The sequence below is a fragment of the Schistocerca cancellata genome, chromosome 4 (genome assembly GCF_023864275.1).
Source record: "Schistocerca cancellata isolate TAMUIC-IGC-003103 chromosome 4, iqSchCanc2.1, whole genome shotgun sequence".
Classification (NCBI taxonomy): domain Eukaryota; kingdom Metazoa; phylum Arthropoda; class Insecta; order Orthoptera; family Acrididae; genus Schistocerca; species Schistocerca cancellata.
The window spans coordinates 138,591,658-138,607,905 of record NC_064629.1 but is presented as its reverse complement, the minus strand read 5'-3'; the positions used below and the strand labels follow the sequence as shown (position 1 = coordinate 138,607,905).

The following is a 16,248-nucleotide window of genomic DNA, read 5'->3' as shown; positions in this document are numbered from 1 at the left end:
CGCTTCTCTTCTTGGAAATAAAGTTACATTAAAGAGGAGAAATGTGTTGTATTACTGGATCAAATATGCATTTAAGATCAGGAAAACGTCTGAAAATGCTTTCCTGACGCTCTATTATTCACGAATGCACTGTCCAGTTTTTATTTAAAACAACTTGACCTTGCACACGACAGAAGTTAAGAACATGGAGCAATCGTAAACACTGGTCTGCCAATGTTTTGTGGCATGTAACATGGCGGCGCTAGCTTCAAAGTAAAGTACAGTGTAAATCTGTAGCGTCATCTCCCCGTACTATATGAACGCAGCCACACTTTTGAATCATGAAGATTACGTTATTTTTATGACTTTCGTTCTGACTCATAGACTTAAATTTGACGAAAAAACAGCATTGCGTCAGTGGCTGTCAACTCTCTATGCCACGTATAGTATCAAATATTACAGACTTGTTAATTAATGACATGGTTTACAATTAATGAATAAGTAAAATAAGTTGTGTTTGTGGCATGTAACATGGCGGCGCTAGCTTCAAAGTAAAGTACAGTGTAAATCTGTAGCGTCATCTCCCCTTACTATATGAACGCAGCCACAGTTTTGAATCATAAAGATTACGTTATTTTTATGACTTTCGTTCTGACTCACAGCCTTAAATTTGACGAAATAACAGCATTGCGTCAGTGGCTGTCAACTCTCTATGCCACGTATAGTATCAAATATTATAGACTTGTTAATTAATGACATGGTTTACAATTAATGAATAAGTAAAATAAGTTGTGTTTGTGGCATGTAACATGGCGGCGCTAGCTTCAAAGTAAAGTACAGTGTAAATCTGTAGCGTCATCTCCCCTTACTATATGAACGCAGCCACAGTTTTGAATCATAAAGATTACGTTATTTTTATGACTTTCGTTCTGACTCACAGCCTTAAATTTGACGAAAAAACAGCATTGCGTCAGTGGCTGTCAACTCTCTATGCCACGTATAGTATCAAATATTACAGACTTGTTAATTAATGACATGGCTTACAATTAATGAATATGTAAAATAAGCTGTGATCTGTGTCGAATTCTATACAGTTTACCTGCTGCATTTGTGTTCATATATAATTAACGTCCTTGGTATGTCCACAACATAATCGATATTGTTATCGGTCTTTTACTCATGTATTTTATCTTTACAGCAGTAACACTAGACTTATGTGTACATGTGTAGAAGTTTGGAGTTGGGGACCTAACAATGTTGTGGACTGGGTTATTTACGGGAAATTGTGAGTGAGATATAGAATTGTGTATATTTGTTACCGGCGTCGGTGTGTTATTGTTAGTGGTAATGTCGTTTTCGGATGCGTGACACCTTGTAGTAGACTCGTTCGGTTATCTGATAGCTTGGCACTGCTTAGCCAGCGCGGTGTTTTTGAACGCTAGAAATAAATGTAAATGTCAAGTCATTACTAAGGGGCCTATTTTTTTCTTTTTTTCCCCATTATATCGGATCACTTGTACTTGTTGCCGAGTGTTCAAGGTACTTAACGATAGCTGGAGTTCGGAACTTGTGTCCACATGGGGCCAACGCGATATGTCTCGTATAGCGTGTGTAACGTATTACGTTCTATTTACAACATCCTGTTCCACAAAAACATTCATAAGCGATAGTATCTACGTTTCTGTTGAGCTGTTCGGTGGTTTTTCTCAGAGAACAGAATTATGAAACCATAATTACATGATTTTTGTTTGGTACAAATTTAGTTTGGTTGGTAACATTTATATCCATTATTGACGAACTGCGCACTATCTTCGGACCGTGTATAGTGTAAGTGTCATGAAAGTGTCATTTGTACATATTCAATACTTATTTCTGAAAATTTCAATACTTATTTGTGAAATTTTCATTTTTGTGTCTGCACGAGATTTCGCACGTATATTGAGTTTCCGTGATTGATGTAAGTTCACTTGAAACTGTGTGTGTAAAACTAACATTGCATTTTGCACACACCTCAATAACAACATTCTCCATTTTTAAAGTGACTTTGAATTGTTCTGTCAGTCAATTATTTCATGACTGACTTGTTTTATTGGTAATAAAAAAATGATTTTTTTTATAAATTTTAAGTTTCCTAAACTACATACAGCAGTGCCCATTATTATTGCACTTGATGGACTGACCGCAGTTATAATTGACATGTGGATAACAATACTTGATTGGTTTATAACTTCACCATGAACTCAAAGTACCTACCAACTCTTATTTTAATTTTGTACCATGTACACAAGTTAATTTCCTGGATATTAAATTAATACTTCAGATAGTCCATAATATTTTTGATGAACAAGTACAAAATGTTTACTTCGTTTGGCTAATAGCCTGCCTGTAAGTCATTGTTCATCTGCTATTCTGATGGTTCTGATTAGTAGAATATGGGTCTGAATTTTTCTTTGTCCAACTTTACTTTTAACTTTCATTTACACTCTTACCTCTCTAATGGTAAGATGTGACATGTTGGTAAGATATTAATTTTTGTGTCCACATCTACAACATTGACTTGTAAATTCACATAGTGCTCATTGTAAAAGATTAAGTAATTGTATATGCTGTGTCAGTGTACATATGACTTGACATTTATGTGTAGTGTAGTGTATTAGTCTTGGAGCAACTATTGAGTTCATTGACAGCAAGACGTAGAGAAATGATTAAATAGAAAGATTTTTTTTTCTTTTTTCCATACGGCCTGCTATTTCACGATTAGTCAGATGATCATGAAGTGTCAAGTCAGATGTCCATTGAAGCACTTTGAATTCCAGTGAAGCAATTTTTTGCTCTGTCCCCTTCCCCCACCCCCACCCCCAGGCCAACTTTCTGTTCTGTCTGAGGCAATTGGGTGGATTGCAGAGCGGATATTTTAGACTTGAGTCAGTCTGAGATCTACTTATCACAAAGCACACAACTCAAACTCTGCCACTGAAGCCACCCACTGCTTGTGCAGTTTGTGATTTCAGCAGTGATTTTTGAGCCAAAATATTTGAAGATATATCGCAGTGACCTTTAAATTGTCCGTATTACTTGCACCTGTTGACAGGTATACAGTTTTCTTTATATAGAGGCATAGAGCAGAGCATTAACGGCAGTTCATCCATGCTTGCTGTCATCATCATTTGTATCCGTAGAAATGATTGGGCTCCTTTACTTTAACAGGAAGGTTGTCAGGCAACTTTGGGAGTATGAAGTTAAGTAAGTTCATTTATTTTCATTTACGGTGTCCTTAAGGATTGTGACCCTTCACTCAAAAAATTAGGAAAAAAAGGAAACTATGGTATTATTTTTGGGGGGAAATACGGAAGCGTCCGATCCCGCCCGTCTGCTTTGACCCATGACGTCACAAATATGGCGGAAACGACCATAAACCACGATTCCAATGTGGCGCATATAAAGTCGGTACGTACACATTATGAGGACGAAAATACATCGAAAAACAAACACATACACGTTCCACAAAAAGCCTAATGACAAGCGCAGGAAATGGGGTGTTTTTAGGTGGGGACAAACTAAATATAAACAAATTTAGACACCCACCCCCATATAAAACCACACAAAACGACGAAAAAAACCGACATCACAAAACTCCCCAAATACCATTAAACACAATATCATCTGGAATCGGACACTTCCCTTGACATATATAGCTCAACAGCAGCTCCCGATCCCATAAATGAGGATCAAACACTTCCCTTGGCCTATATAGCTCAAAAACATCTCCCGATACCAATATCAACATACACAGCCACACATTGGGTTCAAACACTTCCCTTGACCTGCGCACTGTTAATTTTATCCGTCATATCCATTCCTGAACAAAAACAACAACCGATTAATTTTACTAAAATTACCACACGATGCACAGCGAACAACACTAAATTAACCTTCACACAAAATCGTTAACTCACTGAAACGAATTCCACTACAAACACAGCCGACACTCGAACAATTCTTGATAATGAGCAAAAGCAAACTGAGCCGATTACGCCACCCAAACGAAAACCCTGAACATACCACCAGAGAGCACAACAAACCACAACACGACGACATCTACAAACACGCCACACTCAGAAAGCAAACTCCGCGCCTTCATGATGTCACACACGACAACACCCGTACGTCGTGGGTCAAAGCCGACGCTTGGGATCGGACGCTTCTGTCGACCCTCTTGGGATTTACAGGTATACTTTTTCTGGGCACATATTTAGGAAGTAGTGAACATCAAGTGAAATAAGTTTACTATTACCGATAAGTGCTTATTTATTTTCATTATGTATTTTGAATATTTAAACCTCCAATATCAGTGGATTTATATTGATGAACGTGGCACATATGTGTTTCGTTAAGGCCTGGGCCTAACATGTGGCACTGTCCAGTAGGGGGAAAAAGACACTTGTCAGTACATGGCTCGCATTTTGGTGGATCTCTTTGGCTGAAAGTGTGAATGAAAATATAAGTGAGGAAATAAAATAAATGAAATGAAAATACCTTCATTGATTACAGGCTCCTTTCCATGTATTTTCTTTACCACACAGTGCCACAGATTACACCAAAGTATTTGGCATATTAATCCACCTAAATCCACCTGATGATGGAGGTTTGAACCTTTGATACGTCTCTTGGAAATAGTGTCTGGTAACAGTAAATTTCTTGTTTCACTCTTTATCAATAACAGTCACAATAAAGTCTAACCAAAACCTTTTACATTTAAAGTAGTGAATATTAATTTAAAGCATAGCAGAGTTTCTTTTCTGTTGAATTAGTGAAACTTGCATCCCTGTTTTATAATAATATTTATATTAATAAAGTACACTGTTCACTTGTGCTGTCCTCTTCAGCAGGTTACTTGGCAAGTGTGATTACCCAATCATAACTTTGTAAATTTATACTTGAAATAAAATTAATGAATGGAGGATATATTAAGAATAAATGCACAGCCTTGGGGCACATTCAGGATTAAGTTTCGATGTTGATAGAAGTGCAGGTACACACTGTACACTCACTGAAAAGTTGCTCCTTTGATATTCAAGACAAATGCATTAATAGTCTAGGGAGGGAACAGAAATCTCAGTATCAGTTTACAATGTGAGTTTAATACTTGTGTGTGATTAAAAATGCTTTTGCATGCTGAATTTTTTCAGTATGCAGAAAAAAATTAGTTTACAAATTTATTACGGGTCGACCGAAGTGTCCGATCCCACCCGTCGGCTTTGACCCGTGACGCAAGGCTGTTGTGGTGTGTTACTTCATGACGGTGCAGGATTTAGTTTGTGAGAGTGGCGTGTTTGTAGGTGTCGTTTTGGTGCAGTCGTTGGTGCTCTCTGGTGGAGTCTTAGGTGATTTTTTTTGGTTTAGTTTGCGAGTGTGGCGTCATGTGTGAATTTTGGTAAATTGCTTTTTTTATGTCATTGGTAGGTATGGATATGACTGACAGGGTCAACAGTTTTCGGTTGTTGGCTATGATGGGGGACAGTGTGTTGTCTCTAATAAAATTTCTTGAACTATTCGGATTTTTGGATGAAGTCGTGAAGAAATGAGGCTTACTTAAAGTTCCGGCATGTCGGACTAGGGACGGCTGTATGTGGAGATGTCGTAAGGATAACAGGTCAAGGTGTTCGATCCCAATATGTTGGTATTGGTATCGGGAGATGTTTTTGAGCTATATGGGTCGAGAGAAGTGTTAGGTCCTAATTTATGGGATCGGAAGCTGCTGTTGAGCTATTTAGGTCAAGGGAAGTGTCCGATTCCAGATGATATTGTGTTTAGTGGTTTTTGGGGAGTTTTGTGGTGTCGGCTTTTTTCGTAGTTTTGCGTGGTTTTGTATGGGGGTGGGTGTCTAAATTTGTTGATATTTAGTTTGTCCCCACCCAAAAACCCCCTATTTCCCTTCCTTGTCCCGTTAGTGTCATTAGGCTTTTTGTGGAACGTGTGTGTGTTTGTTTTTCGATGTACGTAACGACTTTATATGCGCCATATTGGAATCGTGGTTTGTGGTCGTTTCCGCCATATTTGTGACGTCATGGGTCAAAGCAGACGGGCGGGATCGGACGCTTCCGTATTTCCATGTATTACAATATCTTCTGTGTAAAGGATTATGGATGAGAAAAAGGAATACAGCAAGGGGTAAGGGTAAGAGAAGTAAATATAGAATTGTTGTGAGATGTGACATGCAAGTATAGAAAAAGATAATAGGTTTTTGTTTAGTTCATTTGTATATTCAGGATGAATACTCAGGCTTGACCAGGGTACCAGATTGTTTTTCATATTGTTGTATTGTCATGTAGTTTTATTGAAGCAAGTGCATTTAGCATGTGCTGCTGAACTCCTCTTCCAAAAAACTAGAATTTAAAGCAGTATAATCTCTGCTACTGAACTATACAAAGTAGAACTCAAGGATCACTACTAATACTACAGAAAGATTGTACACTGTTTTCTTTGTCACTTCACAGCTTTTCCAATATTGACTGGTTGCTGGGTATGTTGTTAACCACTTCATCATAGAATGTATCATAGGAATCTGGGAAAAGCTTGTATGCCACTGTTCAAACTGTTTTTAGTCGAGTTCTATTTTCTTATTAGCTTTAGAAGTGATATGTGAGATAGGAGAATATTCATATATTTATGATTTTATGGTGTGGGCATTCACAGCTTAGATACATGATACAAATATTTAAATGTTTTTTAAATCTTCAAAATCTTCTAAAAAACTTTTGGTAGCCACATTAGATGTTAGTAGGTCCTCTATTACAGGATCATAATGCAATCAATTTTGCAATGATTTAATTGCATCCTCAGGTATATACGTATAAGTAATTTAAGATGGTTAATTTAATATGCGCTTTCTCAACATTCAGATGGCATTTGAATTGTCATAACTGCCTAAATTGGAAAGCTATGAGATGAAATGTCAAAAATTCCATTACCTGCAACTGCCACCCATTGGAGTTTTTGATACTTCATCTTGTAACCATCCCTAGTTTAGGGAGTTCTGACAATTTGAGCGCTGTCTTAACATTGGGAGACTGTGTATTTATACTGAACTGCTGTTAAATTATATGTATACACCAGAGCATGCAGCTAAATCATCACAAAACTGTTTGTGTATGATCCTGTAATAAAGGAACTACTAACAGGTACTGCAGCAACCAAAAGTTTTTTAGAAGATTTTAATGGTTAAAAAAAAAAATTAAGTATTTGCTACCCACCATATAGCGAAGATGCAGAGTCACAGATAGGCACAGCAAAAAGAGTATAACAGATTAAGCTTTTGGCCAACAAGGCCTTTGTTTTTCTATTATTTGATTTTAAATTTAAATATTTGTATCATTCATAAATTTACTTACAAAACTTTCTCATCATTGCTTTTCATGAAGTAGTTTGGGATAAAAAGCAGTTATGGGGTACCTGTGTCTTTCTTTGCATGCAGCAGTTGGTAACTGCGTGATGCACAAGAGGAGGCATCCAACTGCATTTGTATTCTGTATGGAGGATGGAAATAAAACTTGATGTGGTGACAGACCAACCTGTAGTGAAGGTTGAGGTTAGATAGGAATGTGAAATTTTGGTTGTGAGTTAGTGAAATCAACGAATCTGAGCTCTAAAATACAATGTTTCATCATGTTCATTTTGGATAACTTATCGCGCGGTTACCAACTGGAGCATACAACAGAAGGCACAGGTACACTGTAACTGCACTTATGACAGTTTGTCTTCCAGTTAATTTGTTTTGTTATTTTTATGTTGATCTATCACAGTAAGTCTTATCTCACAACATCATGTTCTTTGTATGCACTCAAACATTTTGTATTCCCTTTCATAGACAAAATTAATAAAAACATGCCAAATACTGCATTTGAAAGGGAATTTATTCCTGAGGCCACACAGTCTGGCCACCATATCTGATTAGATACCTTGATTGTTTACAGTGGTGCTGTATCTGCAATTCTGCTTGCATTACATGACATCTGTGCATATAATTGGTCAGTCTTCAAGAAGGTTTGGAAAAACTTTGCATATTGAGCTGATAACAGGTCTCTCTAACCATAAGCTCTGGGCACAAATCGGTAACCACTGTGTGGCTCAGCAGTGGAATTTTGTTTATCACAGGAAATGAAGATGTTGGCTTAACTGCCTTGATTGTGAGTTTAGTACAAACGTCTCCAAGAAAAACCCTCAGCCAGGATATATGATATTGGTGTGGGTAGCTGTTGACGTGAAACAGTCATTAATGGTCAATCTACTGGGTTCCTGAGCTGCAACGGTATTAGGCTTGCTGGGGTGTATAGTGCTCTGCCTGACTCATGCTCTGTTTCACTAGCTGCTTTCAGAATGAGAATAGTTTTCAAGTTTTTGCTCAACAGCCCTCCCAATATGATGGTTGTATCATCTAGGAACAATAACACTGTCTCACTACAAAGACCACTTTCCCTCAGCTTCGCCTAAAAAAAAACTGATAGGTAATGGGACACTTAATATGAGTTGCACTATGTTCATGGTTATTAAGATACATGAGAGAAGCTATTGAGAGACATCACCTTTTTAAATACACAAATGCTTGCATTGCATTGAAATCTGGCAAGTGCTTGAGATACAGGACACTTTTGGTGGAAAAAGCTATGTTGTTACAGATAAAAAAAAGTGCTTACTCAACAACTAGTTGTGACAGAATTATTCAACTCTGTTAGTTTGGGAGGGGGGGGGGTTTGGAGTTGAGTCATACAAGAATGTAATATATGTAGATGTACAGACACTGAAGAAAGAATGAGAAGAGGTAGGCATTCAGTCCTCCAACATGAGGGTAAAACAGCTGGGCTCATTTGCCAGAAAGTGAGACCCCACAATTTTCATCCCAATGGACCCACTGTTTAGTGTTGGCACTATGAACACACCATCATGACATGAAATAAAAAATAGTCATATGGCATTGTCGGCTAGCAAATGCTGAGGGGTTGGATCAGCCATGTTTGTAAAATGTAGCCCAGACAAGGATGAGGATAGAAACTCTTGTTGAGCCATGCTGTTTCACATGGACTTCGAAAGTACCTATGCTGTTTGAAGTTGTTACTGTCAGGCATTTATTGAAAAAAAAAAAATTCTGGAAGTGAATCACAGAAATTCTCTATTCCTAAGATTGTATATATAGACAGGTCACAGTGCTAGAAAACACTAATGAAATGCAGGACCTGCAGACACATAAGGTGCTGTGATTATCAGTTGACCCTCAACATAAACAAACGTATCTTATTGCATTTTTAGGCACAAATACCTATTATTGAATAACTACATAGTTACATCACTTTAAGCAGTCACATTCCTTAAGTATGTTAGAGATTTAAAGTTGAACAGCCTGATAATCGTAATCACGAGAAACCTCAGATGGCAGACTGAGATTCATTGGAAGAATCATCGGGAAGTGTGATCCTCCACGAAGGAGGTAGCTTACAAAATGATCATTTGACTGGCATTTGAATAATGCTCATCAGTCTGACACACACACACACACACACACACACACACACACACACACACACACACACACACATATCTTTATAGGTAAAGGAAATAAAAAAAATCCGAAGAGGAGCAGTGCGTTTCATCACAGGTAAGTTGGTAAATGCGAAAATGACAGATGTTCAACCAACTCCAGTGATAGGCACTATAAAGGAGGTGCTTTGGATCATGTTGTTGTTTACTTTTAAAATTCAGATTGTGTACATTCCTAGAAGAGCCAACAAACACATTGCTAGACACACACACCGGAACAGGAAAGGGGGAAAGTGAGGTGGTACTCAAAGTACCCTCCACCACACATCACAAGGTGGCTTGCAAAGTATAGGTGGAGATGTAAAACCTGCCACTCTACATAAAAATGTGTAATCTATCACCAAGCAATTTACTTGTTGTGGATCTGTTGGGAGAAAGAGTGGCTTGAAGTGATGAAAATAAGCAATGTTTAGTGAAACAAATACCAGTTGTGGTGCTACTCTTGCTCACAGAGATGGGATGAGATGAAGTTATATTAACAGCATTTATGCAGTCATGTTGGTACCAGTTGGTTAATGATCCCTCCAGCAAGAGAACCCACCATTTCGTGGTGCATGTGACACTTTTTCAGTATGACACATTTCAATGGAGTGTGTTTTATACTCTTGACTAGAGGGCAGCAGTAAATTTAAAGTGAGGAACTGCTCTCCATTTTAGCTGATAAGTGTGGTGCATCTTTTAATAGTTTGTGAATTGTGTGTAGTCTATACTAAACCTAAAAGGTTTATTGTTTTGAACCACATGTAAGAATTTTAGCCCAGAGGTTGAAAATACCACGTAGTTGTAAACTTAGTGCGACACCTGAAGATGGGCGTATAAGAGCCCGAAACCGGTCATGTGATAATAAAAGAACTTTACAACTGTAGCAGTATTTTCAGCCTCTAGTATAATGCTCAGTTGCGGGTGTTCCTCCAACAGGATTGTTTGTAAGAATTTTAGAATAAACACTACAGACTAAGATGTCAAGGCCCACAAACATACAGTTCCTATATCATTGTGAGTAAACACTAGGTTGATTTATTAAACAGGCTGGTTGACTTCCTTGCCCACTCTTCTTGAAGTGCTTCACTTGTAAAGGCCTCAATGTCAGTGAGTATTCTTAAACTTGCTTGAATTCAGTGGAAGAGACTTCCAATGGGATAGTCTCCCAGCACACCGTAGTATTGCAACAGCCAAACAAAGAAAACTATGTAACACATTGCAATGGCTTTGACAATGGACTTGCATTTGGAATCTGAATGTCTCAGATCACCTTTAGAGGGCTGCATTTCCCTTGTCGAGTTGTGAATGTTGATCAGCAATATGGGTCTGTGAAAATTCTTACAACTGCCAGCTACTTTGAGCCTTCTTGGTTTCAAGGGCCAGGGGCACATGAACAGTGGAGAGCGAGAAGTGGTGGTCAGTTCACTGACTGTTTCATTAGCTCTGCCAAAATATAGTGAACCATCTGGAGGTGTCTGTAAAATAGGGGTGATCATATATAGCAACTGTACTAAAGTGTGGATGTTCCCAAATAACTGTTGACATTGGTGAAGCATTTCTCCAAGGCTATCTTACATCCTTACATAAGGGGTAGCCTGTACTTCAGCACAGAAAATGTGTCTGTAATCGCTAGCTCTGTGTGAGCTAGATTTGGCACTTCTTACTCTTGTAATACCCTGCCCACTCACAGCAAGACTTACATACTTATGTCATTGGTAGTGTCAATCATGGAGGATGAGGGTGGTCACAAGTGAATACAGACCCAACCTATATTCAGCCTTTGTGCAAGTGAGCAACATCAGGGGCACCAGTTAAACCCCAGGTGTAATAGACTTGCCTAATGCTTGAGTTCAGCTGTCTTTTATCTAGCTTCTTGTTGGAACACAGTGATTCTTACTTCTTGAAGTCTTTGGAGTCCTGACTGGAAAGAGTGCTTTGTAGACCAGTCCTCCCAAATAAATAAATAAAAAAAAATGTTATTCATGTTAACAAAGAAATGTCGAAGTTTGCTCTAATGCTTATATTGTTATCACAATAGGTAGGAATCAGATATAAAGCCTCATATTTTTGCATTCTAAAAGTTTTGGCTTGCACATTGAAGGCAATCTGGAATGGCATTCTACTGGTTTACATGACTATATCATTATAAGTTTTTGTGCTTTTGGGTTCATATTGCAAGGGTGGTTTAAGAAGTTATCAGAATGGAATAAAAAGAAATCACTTAACTCTGTAAAGCCTTTATCTTCAACTAGCCCTTACCCGTGGCTTCGCTCACGTATGTGTTTGACACACAGATATTGCACGCACCTCTTCCTCCCCCATCTGTGTCCACCTCTTCCTCCTGCCGTCTCATCCTCACACCTCTGTTTCTCCATTACCTCTACCCCACTTTTTGTCCATCTTCTCTGCCCCCTCCTCCCCTGTCCAACCACATCTTCCTCTCCCCTCCCTCTGCCCATGATACTATCCAGACAACATGCCATCTCCACTCTCTCTCTGTCCATATCCTTGCTCCCCTCTCTCTGTCTCACCATTCCTTTCCCCCTCACTTCCATCTGTATCCTCCTGCCCCCCCCCCCCCAATCTTCTCCTGTCTCCCTATCTCTGTCCATGCCCCCCTCTATCCATCTCAACATTCTCCCAGCTGTGCACGTTCGCTCATGTAGCCCTTTCAAAACATGTTGCCAAAGTAGGTCAATGCAACTGTTGTGCAGGGCAGCCTACACATCGATGGGGGATTTTCCCGCGAGTCAATTTACTTCACAATCAACGTCTACGAAACGTAAACATAATGAGACTAATGGTTCAAAAGACCCTTCTCACTGCACCACGGTTCCTCGTGGTCTTGTGTACTGAAGATGGTCAGTCCTTCGCCACAGTTAATCCGATTATTATTCAGAGAGGTGTTGATGCAATTGCTGGCCCTGTGAAATCCTGCTCTCGTTTATGGAATGGCACTTTGCTTTTGGAGACTACTGGCCTGTCTCCCACCGGGCATCTCTGGCTCCCTTTTTGTTAACAATTTCACCACCTGTTGCATTTCTCCACGGCACTGTCTCATTGAGCGGCGTCTGCAGCAACATCTTGATCGTCTTTACTCTCGGAGCATTGACAATGACTTTCACTTTTCCACTCACAAAACCATCTGTATGAATTTCTGGCAACACAATTGATTTCTCCCACCATCTTAACATCTTCGGCCTGTTGCCCTTCCGTTCGTTGAAACTACGAAATTCCTGGGGCTCATGCTCGATAGTAAACTCTGATGGTCCTCGCATGTGTTTAACCTGGCGGCCCGCTGTATGCGTTTCCTCAATGTCGTACGTGTCCTCAGTGGTACTTCCTGGGGTACCGATCGAACCACCCTCCTCCGTACGTACCGGTCCCTTGTCCGTTCGAAACTAGACTATGGGTGCTTTGTTCATGCATTTGCATGTCCATCCCTCTTATGCCGTCTCAACACTATCCACCATAGTGGCATCCGTTTGGCCACTGACTCCTTTTACACTAGCCCGGTTGAGTCTGTATGCTGAAGTTGCTGAACTACCACTGTCCTACCGCCGTGACTTTCTCCTCAACGGGTATGCATGGTGTTTGTCTGCCATGCGTGGCCACCCATCCTATGCCTCCTCCTTAGATGATTCATTTGATTATCAGTATGGGGCGCGTCCCTCTTCTCTGTTACCTCCTGGAGTCTGCTACCGGCACTTGCTACCGCAGCTTAACTTCACACTACCTGCAACTTTCCCGGTGGACATGAACGCTTCAGCAACTTGGCTTCGTGAAGCGGCCCATGATAACCTTGACCTTCATTCGCTTCTCAAGGACACTACTCCAGCCTCGCTCTATCGCCTTCAGCTTCACAATCTTCGCATGGAACTTCTCGATAGTACCTTTACATACACTGATGGCTCTTGGACTGGCTGTGGGGTCGGGTGTGTCTTCGTCATTGGCACCTGTGTCTTTTGATATTGGCTTCTGGCACACTGCTCAGTATTTACACCTGAGCTCTTCACCCTGTATCAGGCCACAGAGTACATCTGGCGACACTTCCTTTTCAATTGTGTCCTCTGCTCAGACTCGGCGCCCTCCAAAGTCTGTGTGTGCTGTACAGCTGTACACCAGCCATCCCTTTAGTGCAGCAGGTCCAGGAAAACCGTAGCTTGCTCACTCTTGGTGGAGCCAGTGTGATGTTTCTGTGGGCTCCTGGTCATGTCGGTGTGCCAGGAAACAAGGCTGCTACCAAGACTGCAGTCTTTGTACCTCAGCCCACTAGTTCCTATATTCCCTCTGATGATCTTTGTGTTGCCATCTGTCAGGAGATAGTGCCCCTTTGTTGTCGCCAATGGTCCACCCTTCACGAGAATAATCTCCGGCTTATTAAGCCTGTCCCAGGAGATTGGACAGCCTCTCGGCTGTCCCACCAGGAGGAGGTCATTTTAACTAGTCTGTGTACTGGGCACTGTGTTTTTAGCCATCGTCATTTGATAAGTGGCACTACCCCACCACTTTGTACACATTGCACTCAAGTTTTAACTGTCTGCCACTTCCTGATGGAATGCCCATTTTTTAACCATTTACGTCCCCTCTTGGGTTTGCCGTCTGAGGTACCGGCTGTTTTAGCAAATGATGCACAGGCTGTTGACCATGTTTTACTTTTTATCTGTCAAAGCAATATGGTGAATGCCATTTAATTTTTAGTTTTGGTGATCTGTTTCTGTATGGTGCCTTTTGTAGCCCTTTCTCCACATCCCTGTCTTTATCTGTCTTCTCTTATGTCAGTTTGGACTGACATATAGTCGTTTTTTTAACTTTTCTTTGCCTTCATGTTGTATAGTTTTGACTTGGGCGCATGTGGCCCCAGTTGTTTCTTGTGCCCTAAAGCAAAACAAACCGAAACCGACCCCAAAATGGATCATCATCTAAGCTGTCCCAGCCAAATTTAAACTCATTTGTCCACCTGGCAACAGAGTAATATGAAGGGGCAGAGTCCCCAGTATGTTATGAAAACCAGCATGAATTTCCTTTGTCTTCATACCTTTATTTAAAACATACTTAATCACTGCTTTATATCAATTTTTTTCGTCATTGTGTATCGCTATAGAGGTACTACAACAAGAGAAGTCTGCACAACAGATCTGTGCCCAGAGCACTGACACATCATGTGTTTACTCTTGAAGGATTGGTGCCCTAGTGCTAGAATCTGGTGGTGATTCCACAAACTTTTCGAACCACCCTTGTAACTGGTTGCTCCATAGTATTTCAAATGCACAACACATTTAATTTTATGCAAGTAGATGGAAGACTATTATCTAGCATACATATTAGAGACTGAACCCTGCAGAATTTCAGGGGAGTAAAAGTATTATGAGGGAAGTAAAATTTATCTGTGGGGGGGGATGTGCAGACTTTCATTTAGCCTTTAACTTGCCTGTGCTATGTGAGCATGTAATTCACGATTAAATGTAAAAAGGTTGGCTGTACAACAAGTATGTGTGAAGCTATAAGTGGGAAATGCAGGTCCACAGCCCATGAAGACAGAATGTGTGCAAACTCCCTACCACTGTGTGAGCTGTTTAGGTAGTCATCCTTTGTTGATCAGGTATAGCTCCTGTTATGCTGAGACATGAAACATTTGAACCGCTCAGATAGCCACGCACATTAGCATGTAGGTTCTTCGATTCAGGGAGGCGCTCTGGCCCTGGATCAAATCCACTCAGCTGATTAATGATCAGGGCCAGTGCGCTGTTGTGGATGTAATTTGTAGGCAGTTTCCTACATCACACCAGGGGAATACAAGGTTGAGTACCCACGCTGTGCCTCAATTACTTGATTCACAAACATCTAGAAAATAGAAAATGTTTGCACACTTTCACATCGATAGCACTAGGCACAGACAGTTGGTGTATGTAAATTCCATCCTGGAGGGGGCGGGGAGTGACAGTGACAGGAAGGGCATCTGGCCGCACTCTACCAGTAACACTGCCAAATCCATAAATTAACATGCCCATCCTTTGTAGGTATAAAGGTCAGGAAGAAGATGGTGGTACTGTGGCATGAAAAATTTGTCAGCAGGCAAGATAAACTTCTTCTGCAGAGGTTGAGAAAGAAGTCTTTTAGTGTTTGCTACCTCTTTTTGTTTTCTCTGTCAAGGGGCATATTTTTGAAACTAGTGCATAAACGCAAGATCAAACTAGTGAAATAGGTACAAGTATTCATGCTTGCAGCTGCTCCTGTAACAAAATCACTGAACTTTAGCCTTCATATCCTCCAAAGCTGACTTTGAATGCAGCACGTCATCTAAATAAAAGCATTCTCTATCAGGAATCCAGAGGCTTCATTGCCATCCTGTAGATGACCACCATATTTTCCAAGTAAAGAAAACAGTTTCATCAAAAGGTGAACAATCCCTTAGAAAGGCACAATAAAATCCTCAAAAAATGAACAATCTCTTAGAAAAAAATAGATTACTAAATACTCCCACTGCATGATGAATAAAACTATGTTCAGAACATAAATGTCACCATGGAAGAACATTAGCAGATAGATATATAAAAAGACAGAACATAAATATAAGTTTAAACAGAACAGAATGTCATCCTCTAGTGGAATTGCTGCCGTTTTTTCCACCACCTGACTGAGCTTCGGCAACTGTTAAGCTTTACACCTACTATCTGCATTGCCCTCCAGGAAACC

The 16,248-nt window shown here is 40.1% G+C and overlaps 1 protein-coding gene across 2 annotated transcripts in view; it reads left to right on the top strand.

The window, feature by feature from the left end:
* The first annotated feature begins 1,139 nt into the window (after positions 1-1,139).
* The window catches only part of LOC126183308 (zinc transporter foi), a 161,040-nt gene continuing 145,931 nt past the window's right edge, over positions 1,140-16,248 (top strand). Inside the window, exon 1 of one of the 2 annotated variants that reach the window (XM_049925153.1) lies at positions 1,140-1,264. The gene's annotated coding sequence lies outside the window, so the exon portion shown is untranslated. Of the gene's footprint in view, positions 1,807-16,248 lie in introns of both variants that reach the window. The other variant, XM_049925152.1, reaches the window with a different exon arrangement.